The sequence below is a fragment of the Rutidosis leptorrhynchoides genome, chromosome 4 (genome assembly GCF_046630445.1).
Source record: "Rutidosis leptorrhynchoides isolate AG116_Rl617_1_P2 chromosome 4, CSIRO_AGI_Rlap_v1, whole genome shotgun sequence".
Taxonomy (NCBI): Eukaryota; Viridiplantae; Streptophyta; class Magnoliopsida; order Asterales; family Asteraceae; genus Rutidosis; species Rutidosis leptorrhynchoides.
Genome location: NC_092336.1, coordinates 164,577,937 through 164,594,538, shown reverse-complemented (window position 1 = coordinate 164,594,538; position 16,602 = coordinate 164,577,937). Strand labels below are relative to the sequence as shown.

General features: G+C 33.5%; 1 non-coding gene across 1 annotated transcript; it reads left to right on the top strand.

Moving 5' to 3' along the window:
- Positions 1-8,287: 8,287 nt before the first annotated feature.
- On the top strand, positions 8,288-8,394 carry LOC139846012 (small nucleolar RNA R71). Its single transcript, XR_011758760.1, has one exon. It is a non-coding gene; the product is annotated as a small nucleolar RNA R71 (small nucleolar RNA).
- The last annotated feature ends 8,208 nt before the right edge of the window (positions 8,395-16,602 follow it).

Sequence of the window (16,602 nt, the reverse complement as noted above, 5' to 3'; positions counted from 1 at the left end):
ATTCTGATTGTACCAGAAGGGGTTCCAAGGTTCGTAGTATATGTTTTGATACGCTTGGAATGGGTCATATGTAGGAAAAGGTGGTCGTGTATGATCGGTCCATGGAGGAAAATAGGCCGGTTCCGTAGGAACGTAGTTCCTACATTGGGAGGCTAAATAGGCTTTGATTTATTCTTGATGATATTGCCAAGCCTGAAACTCACATTGCATAGCCTGATTGTATGCACTTTGGGCCATTATTCTTTCTATATCTGTCATTGGGTTTCCTCCACCCGCATTACCTTGCTCCTGATCTCGTTCTACCTATGGATGTGCGCCATCATATGGTACTGCAGCGTTATGTCATTTCTTTAAAACCTTTGCACCATGATACACGCGTAAATCAATTCTATCACGGGGTTCTGGTACTGCAACTAATAATCCCCCCTGACTTCTATCCACATTGAGATACTCAGCAATTAAAGTAATGAAAATTCCACCTCCTATTATACTATTATTTCGCATACCCCTTACCATTACCGATAAGTAATAACCCACACAATAAGGTATGTTAACAATGCTCTGTGGGTCTCGAATACACATGAGGTAAAATAGATCATTTCATTCACCTTTTCTTTATTCCTACCTCACTGTGTAATCGAGTTTGCTAAATACCTATGGATCACTCTAAGCTCAGCTCTATTAATATTGGTATAAGAGTAAGAGCCCCCATGAAATCGGTTATGGCTAGTCATTCTACTCCATATTCCATTCATATCAAAATTTTCCTCAACCCTTCTACCATTAATTATCAACTTTTGACCATCATTAGATACTAATTCCTCAGGCGTATATATACACAAAGCCTGAGCCATATCTAATAGAGACATATGGCGCATCACACCTCCTAACAAAAATCTAATAAAACTCCGATCGGTTAAGCTAGCTACCCGATCATTTATTTCAACACTACATAATAATTCCACACACCATTCCCTATATACAGGCCTACGTATAGTAAATAAACGTTCTCAATCATTAAAAGTAGAATTACCATACATTTGGTAAAGTAATTCCCTGATTGGTTCGGCCAATCCCACTGTTTCTAACGGTTCCCAATCTATCACCCTGGGCACTTCAACATCCTTAGACTGAAGAATGTGTAAGTTCCTATGATATTTTGGATATTATGTCCAATATCTATCAAATATAAATTAGGGTGTAAATCTACCTCATGTATATTTGAATATGAAATGACTTGATGAGGAAGATTTTGTCTGTACTGATCGTTAATCTCCTATTCGTCAGCATTCTCAGGAAGAGCATTGTGAGCCTGGGAAGCGGATGAAGATTCACCCTTTTCAGTCTCCAAAACACATTAAGCACAATTTTTTTTTTGTGCATCCAAATATGCATTAGTGTTAGCATAATCATAAATCAAAACAATCATAATGATATGTTTAAACAATATTAAACTTATACACAATTTCATAAAATTAACAATTCTACACTTTTACAAATAAACATATATGAAAATGTATACAATGTTCATAAGTATTCTACTCAAATAACATGTCAAAATAACCATTACTAGCAATTAAACAAGATTCAAATGGCCTTCATATCAATTAAATCAAGTTCATGTATTTTTGACTTAAAAAGTCCACTTTAATGCTCAAAAATCATGTTTAGGATCAAAGTTTTGATCATTTAGCAACCTAAACATGTTACACTACTTAATTAAGCATGAATTAACAATAAAATTCGGCCATAACCCGTTTATATCAAAAAGCCCCAATTTTGTTCAAGAACACAAACCTTAGATTACTCAAAATTTTGAAGTTTAAGGCTTCTAATCATGTTAAATAGCATCAATCTAGGTTATACAAGCATAATATACAAACAATTTAAGCACAATTAGGCTAAAATTCATCAAAATCAAATTAGGTTAAAATATGCTCAAGAACACTTAAAATCCGAATTAAAGAGTGTTTGTGTATAGAAATTACCGATCTCCTTGAAAAACTTCTTGGTAGGATTCTTCTCAACATGTTTTTAATAAGAAATTTGATGATTAACGGTGAAAAATTGCGAATTTGGGAGTGTTTTGTGTGCGTTTTTCGCAAAAAAAATGAGATTGGGGATAGACTGGTCTGCTGTCGACCAGTATAATCTGGCCTGGAATTTTCAACCTCCGCGACTGCGAATGTATGTTCCCCAAAAAGCTCCGCGACTACGGATGTGTATTTATTTAATTTTTTTGGCATACTTTAGATCAATAAAATTAAAAATAATGATAATAAAATTTCGCGTCCCGTCCTCGGGTAAAGCAATTTCGGTTCAACGACTTAGTCTTCAACTCACGACGAATTTTAGAAATCATATTTTTAACTTAATGAAATAAAGTACAATTTTGTTTTTAAATTCACACAAAACTTAAATTTAAAATGCATATTAATAAAATTTCATATAAATATTATTAATATTTATATACATTACTTTTATAAAATTATATTAAATTATATTTATAGTTATATATTAACTTCGAAAACAAAATAACAAAATAGAAATAAAATTTTTTTTGGTCTTTATCCCACTTTAATCAATCAAATATTAACAAAAATATACGTCCCTCTTTTGGGTAAAATAATTTCGGCTATATTACCTATTTTTACTCCTGACGAATTTCTAAAATATTTTTATTTGATTGATTAAAGATATTTATACCTTATGAATAAACGGTAAATTTCGCAGTGATGAATTAAATTTTTGTATGATATCAATAATTTCAGTTTATTATACCTAATTTTATTGAATATCAATTTAATACTTTATAGCGAATGATTCAGCGTTTATTAATAAAAGGTTCAAAGCAATAAAAAAAATAAAAATAAAAACTGTACATACTTACCTGTGAGATAGGATTCTCAGAGACCTGCTTTAGTTGACTCATAGGAGAGTCGTTCGATTTCATTTTCCATAGCTACATAAGCGTAACCTCGATTTTTCAAAAACTTTTCTTCTAAACATATGAACGGTCCTTCTCTGTATAAAGTAACGAACCCGGTATTGGAATGTGTTTGATTGTTCGAACATTTCTCTTCATGTGACAATTTTCCGCATTTATGACATCTTTCAAGGTGTCGTGCTCTTCTTTTTGCTGCGGATTTTGATTTTCCTTTACTAAAATGTGTCTTATTATGATTGTTCCTGAGTTCTTTTCTTACTTCGTCCATTTTGCCTCTTATGAATGATACCACTTCACTCGGGAAGGTGTTATTATTACGTTTAGTAATCATAGCGTGTAGTAGTAAACCATGGTTCAGATCAAAGGAATTCTTCATCTCATAAAACCTAAAAGAAATAAAAATTTAGAATGGAGGGAGAAGACTAGTTCTTTAGGGTCTGCTAGGGAAAGACCATTCGGATTCCATTCTTGAGAACTACACGAAAACAGAAAATATAACCCTAGACAGCATTATATTATCCTTTAAAACATTTGAATCTCCCCACACTTCGTTAGCTGTGGTGTCGAAATTGTGATTAACTTCATTATCAACTTCCATCGGATCATGTATGTAATGTTTAACTCTGTGACCATTAACTTTAAATTCAATCCCATTTGAATTTATTAACTCTATTGTTCCGTATGGGAAAACTCTTTTGACTATAAATGGTCCAGACCATCTTGATTTCAATTTTCTAGGAAATAGCTTGAATCTCGAAATGAAAAGAAGGACTATGTCTCCTTCCTTAAATTCTTTTGAACTTCTGATTCTTTTATCATGCCATTTCTTAGTTCTTTCCTTATAGATTAACGAATTTTCATTTGCATCATGTCTTAATTCTTCTAATTCGTTTAGTTGACTTAATCGTAAATGACCAACTTCATGCAAATCAAGATTACATGTCTTTAAATCCCAAAATGCTGTGTGCTCAATTTCTACTGGAAGGTGACATGCTTTTTCGTAAACAAGTTTAAAAGGTGTGGTGCCAATTGGAGTTTTGTAGGCTGTTCTAAAAGCCCAAAGTACATCCTCCAATTTCATGGACCATTCCTTTGGATTCGATCCTACGGTTTTCTCTAGAATACGTTTTAAAGCTTGGTTGGTATTTTTAACTTGTCCATTTGTTTGTGGATGATAAGCGGTTGAGATTTTATGAGTTACTCCATATCTTTTGAGAACTTTCTCAAGTTGATTATTACAGAAATGAGTACCCCGATCACTTATTAAAGCTTTCGGTGTTCCGAACCTTATAAAAAGACGTTTTAAGAAGTTGACTACAACTCGTGCGTCATTAGTTGGAAGAGTTTGTGCTTCCGCCCATTTAGATACATAATCAATGGCAACGAGAATGTAGAGATTATTATGAGATTTTGGAAATGGACCCATAAAGTCAATACCCCAAACGTCAAATACTTTACATACTTAAATAACATTTTGTGGCATTTCATCACGTTGACTTATTTTTCCGGCCCTTTGACATGCATCACAGGATTTACAAAGAAGGTGTGCATCTTTGAAAATTGTAGGCCAACAGAATCCAGCATCGTAAACTTTTCTTGCTGTGAGTTGAGGCCCATAATGCCCTCCTGTTGGTCCTGTGTGACAATGGTTTAAGATTTGACTAGCTTCATCCCCGAATATGCATCGGCGTATTATTCCATCGGGACAACTTTTGAATAAATGTGGATCTTCCCAAAAATAGTGTTTTATATCACTAAAGAATTTCTTTCGTTTTTGGTACGACAACCCTTTTTCAAGGAATCCACATACTAAGTAGTTTGCATAGTCTGCAAACCATGGAATTTCACCATAATCAATCTTCAATAGATATTCATCAGGAAAGTTATCTTGTATGGCCGATTCATTTAGAACTTCTAATTCAGGATTTTCAAGACGAGAAAGATGATCAGCGGCGAGATTTTCTGCTCCCTTTTTATCTCGGATTTCAATATCGAACTCTTGTAAGAGTAAGATCCAACGGATTAATCTTGATTTGGCATCTTGTTTTGAAAATAGGTATCTAAGAGCATAATGGTCGGTATAGACCACCGTTTTTGCTAGAACGAGATATGAACGAAATTTGTCAAAAGCAAAGACAATAGCAAGGAGTTCTTTTTCAGTAGTTGTGTAATTCGTTTGTGCTCCTTGTAACGTTTTACTAGCGTAATAGATAGGTTGAAATCATTTTTCAATCCTTTGACCTAAAACGGCTCCCATTGCAAAATCACTTGCATCGCACATGAGTTCAAATGGTAGATTCCAATTTGGAGTTATCATGATCGGCGCATTAGTGAGTTTCTCTTTAAGAATATTAAAATATTTGATGCATTCATCCGAAAAGATGAATGGAGCATCTTTTTCTAGGAGTTTATTCATAGTAGTGGCAATTTTAGAAAAAATATTTTATGAAACGTCGGTAAAAACCGGCATGCCCTAGAAAAATCCTAACTCCTCTAACATTGGTGGGATGTGGAAGTTTAGCAATTACATCTACTTTAGCTCTATCCACTTCAATTCCTTCCTTTGAAATTTTATGACCAAGAACGATGCCTTCTTTAACCATGAAATGGCATTTCTCCCAATTAAGAACTAGATTTGATTGCTCGCATCTAATAAGCATTCGTTCAAGATTAACTAGACATGTTTCAAAAGTATCACCGAAGACTGAAAAGTCATCCATGAAAACTTCCATGCATTCTTCTATCATGTCGTGAAAAATCGCCATCATGCACCTTTGAAAGGTTGCAGGGGCGTTGCAAAGTCCAAATGGCATGCATTTGTAAGCAAAAGTACCATAAGGGCATGTGAATGTAGTTTTCTCTTGGTCCTCGGGTGCGATTGGAATTTGAATGTATCCGGAGAAACCGTCAACAAAACAATAGTAACTATTCCCAGCTAACCTTTCCAACATTTGATCAATGAAAGGTAAGGGGAAGTGATCTTTTCTGGTGGTGTCATTTAATTTTCTATAATCGATACAAACACGCCATCCTGTTACAGTCCTAGTGGGAATAAGCTCATCTTTTTCATTTATGATGACAGTCATGCCACCCTTCTTAGGTACACATTGAACTGGGCTTACCCATGGACTATCAGAAATTGGATAAATTAAACCTGCATCGAGCAGTTTAATAATTTCTTTCTTAACAACATCTTGCATACTAGGATTTAGTCTTCGTTGGCGTTGCACATATGTTTTATGACCTTCTTCCATAAGGATTTTATGTGTGCAATACGAAGGACTTATACCTTTAATGTCATGAATCTTCCATGCAATAGCTGGTTTATGAGCTTTTAGTACAGAAATGAGTTAAGATTTTTCATTTTTCGTAAGAGAAGACGATATTATTACAGGTAATTCAGATTCACCATGTAAATAAGCATATTCCAAATGGTTTGGAAGTGGCCTTAACTCTAATATCAGTGGTTCTTCTATCGATGATTTGTATCGATATCTGTCTTCCTCTTTTAGCATTTGAAGTTCTTCTATTGTTGGTTCGTATTCATTAGCCATAAGTGTGGCTAACATTTTAGCTTCATCAATTGGTTCAGTTCCTTCTCCTAAAGAACATTCTCCTGTTCCTTGTAATTCTGGAAATTCTTGTAACAATTCTGCTTGTGAATCTATAGTTTGAATATAATAACATGTATCATCTTCAGTTTGCGGTTGTTGCATGGCTCTATCAACAGAAAAGGTAACACTCTCGTCCTCTATACTTAGGGTCAATTTCTTACCGAACACGTCTATTATTGCTTTAGCTGTGTTTAAGAATGGCCTTCCTAATATGAGAGGAACTCGAGAATCTTCTTCCATGTCCAGAATAACAAAGTCTACTGGAAATACTAACGTACCAACTTTAACTAGCATGTTCTCCATTATCCCTCTAGGATATTTTACTGATCGATCGGCTAGTTGTATGCTTATTCGTATTGGTTTCAATTCTCCGAGATCTAGTTTAGCGTATAGTGAATACGGCTAAAAATTTATACTAGCACCTAAGTCTGCCAATGCTTCTATTGAACTAAGACTACCCAGAAAACATGAAATTGTGAAACTTCCTGGATCTGATAATTTTTCTGGTATCTTATTTAACAGCACTGCAGAACAATTAACATTCATTGTAACAGCCAAGAGTTCTTCCATTTTCTTTCTATTTGTGATTAGATCTTTTAGGAATTTAGCATATCTTGGCATTCCTGAAATCACATCAATGAAAGGAAGATTTACATTTATTTGTTTAAACATATCCAAGAATTTGGATTGCTCGGCTTCAAGTCTTTCTTTTCTCATTTTACTCGAGTAAGGAAGCGGTGGTTGGTATGGTTTAACAAAAGGTTCAGCCTTAACTGTGTTATCTTCATTAATCTTTTCAACTACCGGTTCTGATTCCTTCTCTTGCTCAGGCTGTGGTGCCTGTGTAGTAGGAATAGAATCATCAGAAATTACAGGTATTTCAGGTGGTTTAAATGTAATACCACTTCTTGTGGTAATGGCTTTAGCTGTTTCATTCCAGGGGTTAGCATTTGTGTCTCTAGGTAGACTCCCTGGTTTTCTTTTACCTATCAACCTTGCTAGGTTACTTAATTCTTGTTCCAGATTTTGGATCGAAGCCTGTTGATTTCTAAATGCTTGAGCATTTTGTTCATTAGTTTGTTTCTAAGATGTGAAAAATTGAGTTTGAGATTCAACTAGCTTCGACATCATATCTTCTAAATTTGGCTTTTTATCATCGGTTTGTGGTGGTTTATTTGGAAAAATAGGTCTTTGCTGATTGTAAGTATTATTGGATACTTGTTGATTGCTAGGACCTTGTTGGTTGTTGTATGGAACATTTCGGTTATAATTCTGATTATGATTGTAGTTTGGTCTTGGCGGTTGATAATTATTCTGATAATTATTTCTAGGCCTTTGGTTCATGTATGAAACATTCTCTCTTTGTTCCATTGTTTGTTCAATATTGAGACAATCTTTTGTCAAATGTGGTCCTCCACACTGCTCACAACTAATTCGTATTGCGTGGATATCCTTAGTCATCTTTTCCATTCGTCTCTCGAAAGCATCTAGCTTTGCGGAAATGGAATTAAAGTCATGGCTAGAATCAGCTCTAGCCGCTTTAGATGAACGGAAGATATCTTTTTCCTGATGCCACTAATGTGAGTGGGAGGCTGTGTTATCAATAATTTTGTGAGCTTCTGTTGCGGTTTTCTTCATAATGGAACCACCAGCTGCTGTGTCGATGTCTTTTCGTGTAGCAACATCGCATCTTTGGTAGAATATTTGCACTATTTGATAAGTGTCTAAACTATGTTGAGGACATCCTCTCAACAATTTTCTGAATCTTGTCCAGGCCTCATATAGAGTTTCATTTGGCTTTTGCGTGAACATAACAATTTCTCCTTGAAGTCTCGCGGCTTTAGATGCCGGAAAGAATCTTTTAAGAAATTTTTCAACTAAGACATCCCATGTATCAATCGCCCCTTCAGGTAACGATTCTAACCAATATTTGGCTTCTCCCTTTAAAGTCCAGGGAAACAACATGAGATAGATATGTTCATCCTCAACTTCTCTGATTTTAAATAAAGTACAGATCCTATTAAAGGTTCGAAGATGTTCGTTTGGATCTTCCTTTGGCGTACCACTGAATTGGCATTGATTAGTTACCATGTGTAGGATTTGTCCTTTGATTTCATAATCTGGCGCATTGATGTCTGGTTAAGTAATTGCATGACCTTGGCCAGTGCGTGTAGCTCTCATTCGATCTTCCATACTTAGAGGTTCCTGATTTTCCATGATTGAATTTGTTGAATCTGAATCACTAGAGGATTCTGATTTAATGGTTTCTTCCTCGACAATATCTGGTTGTATGATTTGTGGTTCAGGAGGAATGATTAGTGGTTCAGGATCTCTGAATTTTCCTTGAATATCCTCCGGGTTCTCAATTGTGAGGTCGGATTCAAAAAATGGATTATCGAAAATTTGAATTGGAGTACTTGGTCGACTAGATGATGATTCTAAAGAAAAATTAACGGCGACAATATTGGCTAAATGTCTTGATCGAGTTACAGGTGGTGAACGTATGAAAGGTGGTGAACGTTTTGCTCGGTGCATTCACTGAATATCCTATTAGTTATAAAGATAAAAATTATTAAAGTTATCAAATTAATAGACTTTTCTGATTTTGCCCACGTTTCGAATAGCCAATAGATGCAGCAGGTAGCCAGGACCCTTTAAATCGGAAGCCCACAACTCGCCACTAACAAATCCAACTATTACTACGAATCAGAAAATTTTGGATGTCTATCAATCTAACCGCTTAAAATAATTTTTCGTTGAAATTTAAAGAAAATATAGAAAATTCTAGGTCCTAAAAACTAGAGCGTAGAAATGAAAAAGAAAAAGCGCGTCGAGAAATAAGAGGTCGAAAAATAAGAAAATAAAGCGTCGAAACTTAAAAGTTCTAAAAACTAAAAATTAAAACCTGCGTCTAAAGGTATTAAAGCTTAAAAGGAATTCTATATCCAAAACGGCAATAACTTAATTAGGCACTAAAATAAATAAATGGCGTCACAAAATTCTAAAGCGTCTAAATCTTAATCTAAAGGAAAAGCACTTAAGAATTTTACGGCAAAGTCTAAAAATCTAGAAATAAAAATAACTACGGCAAAAACTAAGTTTAAAACTAATTACAAATGACAAATAAACAAATTACGAATTATATGATTAAAATATACAATTTATAACAAGAAATGATAAAATTACTTATTTTATATAAAAATATTATTTTTATATTATTTTATAAAAGTATTAATTTTATATATTTAATAATAATTAATAAACTTAATATTACTAAATAAAACTAAAACTAAAACTAAATACTAATTAAATAAATCAAAACCTAATTAGGTTAATAATAATAACTAATTTATTAAAACCCTAATCAGTAATTAGTGCATACAAGGTTCAGCCTGTGACGGCTCCGCGACTGCGGAGTTTGTAAACTCAGATTTCGTGCAGGCCAAAATTCGTGCAGGTTCAAATATATATATTTTTTTTAAATTTTCTGATTTTAATCATATAAAAATAAAATTTAAATAAAACTTATATTTAAAAAAAATACATATTAGTTTTTATAACTTTTAACAAAAGTAATAAAAAAATATATACTTTTTAATTTAAACACTTAAAAATATAGATATTTATATTTTTTTTATGTTTTAATATTTTAAAACTTATATAAAATTATATTTTTACAAAAATAGCTTAAAAACTAATATTTTTTTATAGCGTTTCGCTTCGGCGTGATTTATTCCCCGGCAGCGGCGCCAAAAATACTTGATGTGTGCGAGGTGTAGTACGAAATAGATTATATTTTACTACGGAATAATATTAAATACGATACAATTTACACAAGTTATTTATTTATTTATTTATTGAATGGATATACCTAAACCTTGCTACAACACTTATAAGCAGTGTACCTAATCGTAGAGTAGTGTAGTTTTTAGTAAGTCCGGTTCGTTCCACAGGGAGCTGGCTAAGTTTAACGCTATATTTATTTTAAACACTATATTTGTATATATATATATATATATATATATATATATATATATATATATATATATATATATATATATATATATATATATATATATATATATATATATATATATATATAAGTAGTATTATTATTATTATAAAAGGGGGGTTTTACCGTTTAATGACCGATTTGTCGATTTTAAAACTTAAGTCACAATTAAAACCTAATGTAAAATATTAAATATAAATACAACTTAATTTAAAGCGTAAAGTAAATGAGAAATAAAAATGTGATAATTTAAAAGTACGATAATTAAAGTGCAATAAAATAAAAGTACGATAAATAAAATGATAAATAAAAGTGCGATGAGATATAAAATAAAGGAATTATGCTTATTTAAACTTCCGTAATCATGATGTTTGACGTGTTGATTTTAATTTATTACCATGGGTTAATTGCCCTTTGTCCTGGATTATTCGATATGTCCATCTGGTTTTGTCCATAATAGTCCATCGGTCATAATTATAAAGTGCGAAGGTCTTCGTCAAATTACCCTTATATCCGAAGTCAAATATTCCAACTAATTGGGGACTTAAACTGTAATAAGGTCTTAATACTTTGTTAATGATTACACCAGGTTATCGACTGCATGTATTTCAAGGTTTTAATACTTTGTTAACAATTACACCAATTACCCTTGAATGTAATCCACCCCTGTTTTAATGAGTCCAGTGACTATTAATCCATCCCCGTGTCCGGTCAAATGAACAATTATTCGTATTTATAAATATCCCGCCCACCGTACCCAGTTAAGCGTAAATGGTTATATATAGATACGTCAAATTGTAAATCTCTATATTAAATTAACGAGATATCATTTAGTTAATATAAAGCCCATTAGTAGCCCATAGTCCAATTTCCACAAGTGTCGATCTTTTGTCCAAACCCCAATTATGGTCCAAAGCCCAATAACCCCGTCTTTAATATTTAGTCTAACATCACAATTACTTTGGCTTAAATAAGCATAATAATAATTTAGCTACGAGACATTAATTTAAAAAGGTTGAACATAACTTACAATGAGTATTAATCGCGTAGTGTTACACTGACAGAGTTTCGACTTACAAACCTTAAAACATTCGCTAAAATAACCTTATTATTATTATTAACTTAATATTAAAATTATAAATATAAATATAGATTGAGAGATTGAAGTAGAAAAAGGTGTGTTGAGTTCGGCAGAATGCGCAGCTTTTTATAGGCCCATTTTCCACTGTACATCTCCGCGATTGCGGTGCTTTTCTTCCTCACAGCTCCGCGATTGCGGAGCTTTGGATTCCAGCTCACCAAAATGAATTAAACGTGGGATGCTGATAAATATAATATATAATATTATATATAATTAATTATATATTATATTATATTCTTGTGCATAGTTGATTTGTAATTTTAGCTCCGTTGAGTCGTACGTTGATAGTTGGTTCATGTCTCGGTTCCGGATTTTCGAACGCCTTTTTGTATAATTTAATATCTTGTACTTTGCTTTTTGCGGCTTGTACTCTTGTAATTTTTAAACGTTTCTCATCAATAATTTGAACCACTTGGATTGTACTTTGTACTTTTTAGCATTTTGGTCATTTACGTCTTCAAATCGTCAAATCTGTCTTTTGTCTTCACCTTTTATTATTTAAACAAATATCACTTGGAATTAGAACAATTGCAACTAAAAGCTTGTCTTTCATGAAGGATAATGCTATGAAATATGTGTTCGTTTTTAGCATTATCATTTTAGCATCACTTTGACCAAGTTTCAACCATCAACACACAATGTCAAGACTAAGAATAAATACAACTCACTTAAGAGTTTTAGAAGGATGATGAACCAATGTTGCATCATGTTCTTAGTCTTAACACAAATACAAGTTCTATTCAAGATTAAAGCTACAAACTTTGATTCAAATCAAGCAAGAGCTTAAGTCACATAACTTAGATCAAACAAAGTAATGAAACCCTAAGCTAGAAAGCTTGGAACCCTTAACAATAATTATGAGATTTCAAACCTAGAAAGCTTGAACCTTTTATTTCCTTGAAGATCTTTAAAGCAACAAGCTATATCTTCAAGTTTCATGAAGGTCATAAACACAAGTTTTGATCTTTTAGCAAAAACAAAGTGATCTTAAGCTATAAAGCATAGATGCATCAAAGTAATGAAGATCCAAAGCTAGAAAGCTTGAATCTTTTATGTTCTAGAAGATCTTTAAAGTAAAAGGTTAGATCTTCAAGTTTCATGAAGATCATAAACATAAGTTTTGATCTTTTAACAAAAATAAAGAGATCATAAGATAGAAAACTTAGATCCAACAAAGTAATGAAGATTCAAAGCTAGAAAGCTTGAATCTTTCATGTTCTTGAAGGATTCAAATCAAAGTTTGAATCTTCAAGATTTAACAAGATCAAAAAGCTAAAAAGCTTGATCTTATGATGATGAAGATGATATCATGATTAAGAAGAGAAGAAGAAGAAGAAGAAGAAGAAGAAGAAGAAGAAGAAGAAGAAGAAGAAGAAGAAGAAGAAGAAGAAGAAGAAGAAGAAGAAGAAGAAGAAGAAGAAGAAGAAGAAGAAGAAGAAGAAGAAGAAGAAGAAGAAGAAGAAGAAGAAGAAAATTTAAAAACTTACAATTTTTGTGTGAGAAAGACTAGAGAGAAAATTAGAGAGTAGTGTGTGTAAAAATGAGAATGAGATCAAGTGTGAAATGGGTGAAATAGGCTTGATATTTATAGTGGTGGTAGGTTGGTATGGCCGACGGCCTAAGGGGGACAAAGGGGGGACACACTTTGCTTTTTGCATGGTGGTGGTCTAAATGTGGTGCTTATTGTTGGGATCCCATGCAACATTTGTAGTAATGGTTAACAAAAATGCTAGTATGTTGGCTCATCTTAATGGGGTTTTTTCCTACTTCTTAATGGGTCATAAATCCATTAAAGTTGGGCTAATTCAATGGTCCATTAGCTAGAGTAGGGTGGGCTTAAGTCCATTAAGATAAAAAGTCCAATAAGACTAACTAGTGTGCATTAGTAAATTACTAAGCGCAATTAAGCAACCAATAAGCCAAGTAATTGTCATTAGCAAATAACAATTAGTTTTACGTAGCCATAATATTCTAATTATGATAAAAGTTAAACGTGTACAAAGTACGTAGCTCGTTTTAAACGACAAGTGACACTAACGGTCATAAAAGCATTCGGGGATCAAGTTAAGTGATTAAGCACTTACTAACACGTTTTAAAATATAAACGAAGGTAATCAACATGAATTAAGATCCCAGAATATAATATAGTTCAGTACGCACAAATACACAGTTTCGCAAAAGTAATAAGCACAAATATAAGTCGAAAAAGTCGGGTCGTTACACAAAACATCTTGGAGAATAAGAAAAACATAAATTTGGAAACTTCTCGCCAGACGAAGTCGCACCGCGCCCAGACGAGCCACGTCGCGCCTCAAAGGCATATTTCCGGATAGTAGGTTTCCCAAATTTGATGCTCTGATCACACGCTAGCCGCGTCGCGCCTTCCAAGGCCGCGGCGCGCCTCCCCTGTTCGTCCGAATCCTTTGTTTTGATATCCTTCACATCGATCACATAAAGTCTTATTTGTTATAAAAAAAATGTCTACTTTGACTTGACCCACTAAAATTTTATCAACCCATTTGATGGCACATTTTATCCCATCAACTCTCTCTTAAACCAATACCAAAAAAAAAAACTATCTTTCCCGTTTCCAATGGCTATTGCAGAAATCTTTTAACTGCATTCATTACTGTTCTATTTGATAAACTGGCTCCAACTAACTTTGTAACGACCCGGCTTTTTCGACTTGCTTTTGTGCTTTGTGCTTTCACGAAACTGCGTATATGTGCGTACTGAGCTAGTTTATGCTCTGGGATCTTATTTAATGATTAATTACTTTCATTAATACCTTACAACGTGCTATTAAGTGTGTAATCACTTAACTTGATCCCTGAATGCTTTTACGACCGTTGGTGTCACTTGACGTTTGAAACGAGCTATGTACTTGGTACGCGTTTAAGTTTGGTCATAATCAGAATATTATGACTACTTAATACTAATTGTTATTTTATAATAACAATTACTTGGGTTTTTGGATGCTTAATTACACTTAGTAATTTACTAGAACGCACAAGTTAGTTTTGTTGGACTTTCTACCTTGTTGGACCTTAACCCACCCTACACTAGCTAGTGGACTATTTAATTAGCCCAATTTTAATAAGTTAGTGACCCAAAATAATGAAAGACAAATGCCCATTTATTAGAGGGAACATACTAGCATTTTTGTTAAGCATTATCCTTAATGTTGCATGGGATCCTAACATAAGCACCAACTTTAGACAACCATTAACTAAAAAGCAAAAGTTGGTCCCCCTTGTCCCCTCCCAAAGGCTACGGTTTTGGAGCCTCCCCACCACCCCCATTTCCTATAAATACCAAGCTATTTCCTCACATTTCACACTTGCTCTCATTTACAAATTACACACACTTACTCTCTAATTCTCTCTCTAGTCTTTCTTACTCTAAAAAGTGTAAGTTTTAAATTTTCTTCTTCTTCTTTTCTTCTTCATAAAGTTGACATCATCATCATCATATTATGGATCTAGCTTTTAGCTTTTGATCTTGTTATATCTTATAGATTCAAACTTGGGTTTGAATCCTTCAAGAACATGAAAGATTCAAGCTTTCTAGCTTTGAATCTTTATTTAATTGTTAGATCTAGCTTGTGATTTCTTTATTTTTGTTATAAAGATCAAAACTTGTGTTTATGATCTTCATGTATCTTAAAGATCCAAGCTTTACGCTTTAAGATCTTCAAGAACACTAAAGATCCAAGCTTTCTAACTTAGGGTTTCATTATTATGTTAAAGATCTTAGATTTTTAGCTTATGGTCTCATTACTTTGTTAAAGATCTTAGCTTTCTAGCTTATGGTCTCATTAATCTTGTAAAGATCCAAGCTTTCTAGCTTAAGGTTTTTTTAATACTTGAGATCTAAGTTATTATTGTAGATCTCACTTACTTGGAACCTTTTTGTGTTTGTTGTGATTATAAAGATCAAGTCTTCATCATCACATATGATGGAGATGCATAAACTTGTGTAAAATGGACAAAGGTTGAAGCTTTATTGGATTTATGCAATAAAGAGGCAATCTTGATGTTCAAAACTTGTAGAATGATAGATTTTACTCTTAGTTGTGTGTTGATGGTTGAATCTTGGTCAAAGTGATACTAAAACATCAAAGAGTTGTACACTTGAAGCTTACAAGCATCAAGGATGAGAACCGTGATGAGCATCAAGCACCAAGAACCTCACTGAGCACTTGTTTGCTGATTTATGGGGTCTTATCGGACTCTTAGGCTTCTGTAAAATTGATTTTCAGATAGTTCGTTTCGAGTAGATTAGGCCTCGACTTAATCCAATATACGGTTTAGGATTTATAGCCTTCCGAACGTCACTATGCCTTTGTATCGTTGTGCTGAAATTTCTGACCTACTCGTACTTAAACCGTCGCCACGGTCAAACAAAGAAGATTTAGGTTCTGAAAATTGGTCACCGGTTAGAGGACTCACATACGGAATCATGGCCACTGACTACGTGTCTTTTCGATTTGTATAGAGGTCGTAACAGCTGTCTGAAATCAGCCTTTTGTTTCGATCTCTATTCTTGTTAAACTTACCTTAGTGTCGATCTCGTAACAGCTGTCCGAAATCAGCCTTTTGTTAATGATGATGTTGATGATGACACTTAAACTTAATGTATTCACTTTTACACTTATTGGGACAACATACTGACCTAGTGACCTTTGACTTAGGTTGACGACCTTTCGGACCGACTTACTACCTGCATACGTTTCATATCGACTTTTACTGCTCATTCACTGTGAGTTATAGCTTCCCTTTTTTACTTTAACTATTTTTGGGACTGAGAATACATGTGCTTTTTATGTTTTACTTACTTGACACGAGTACTTAAACTTTACATATGTGTGGGTTATATAACGGCATAA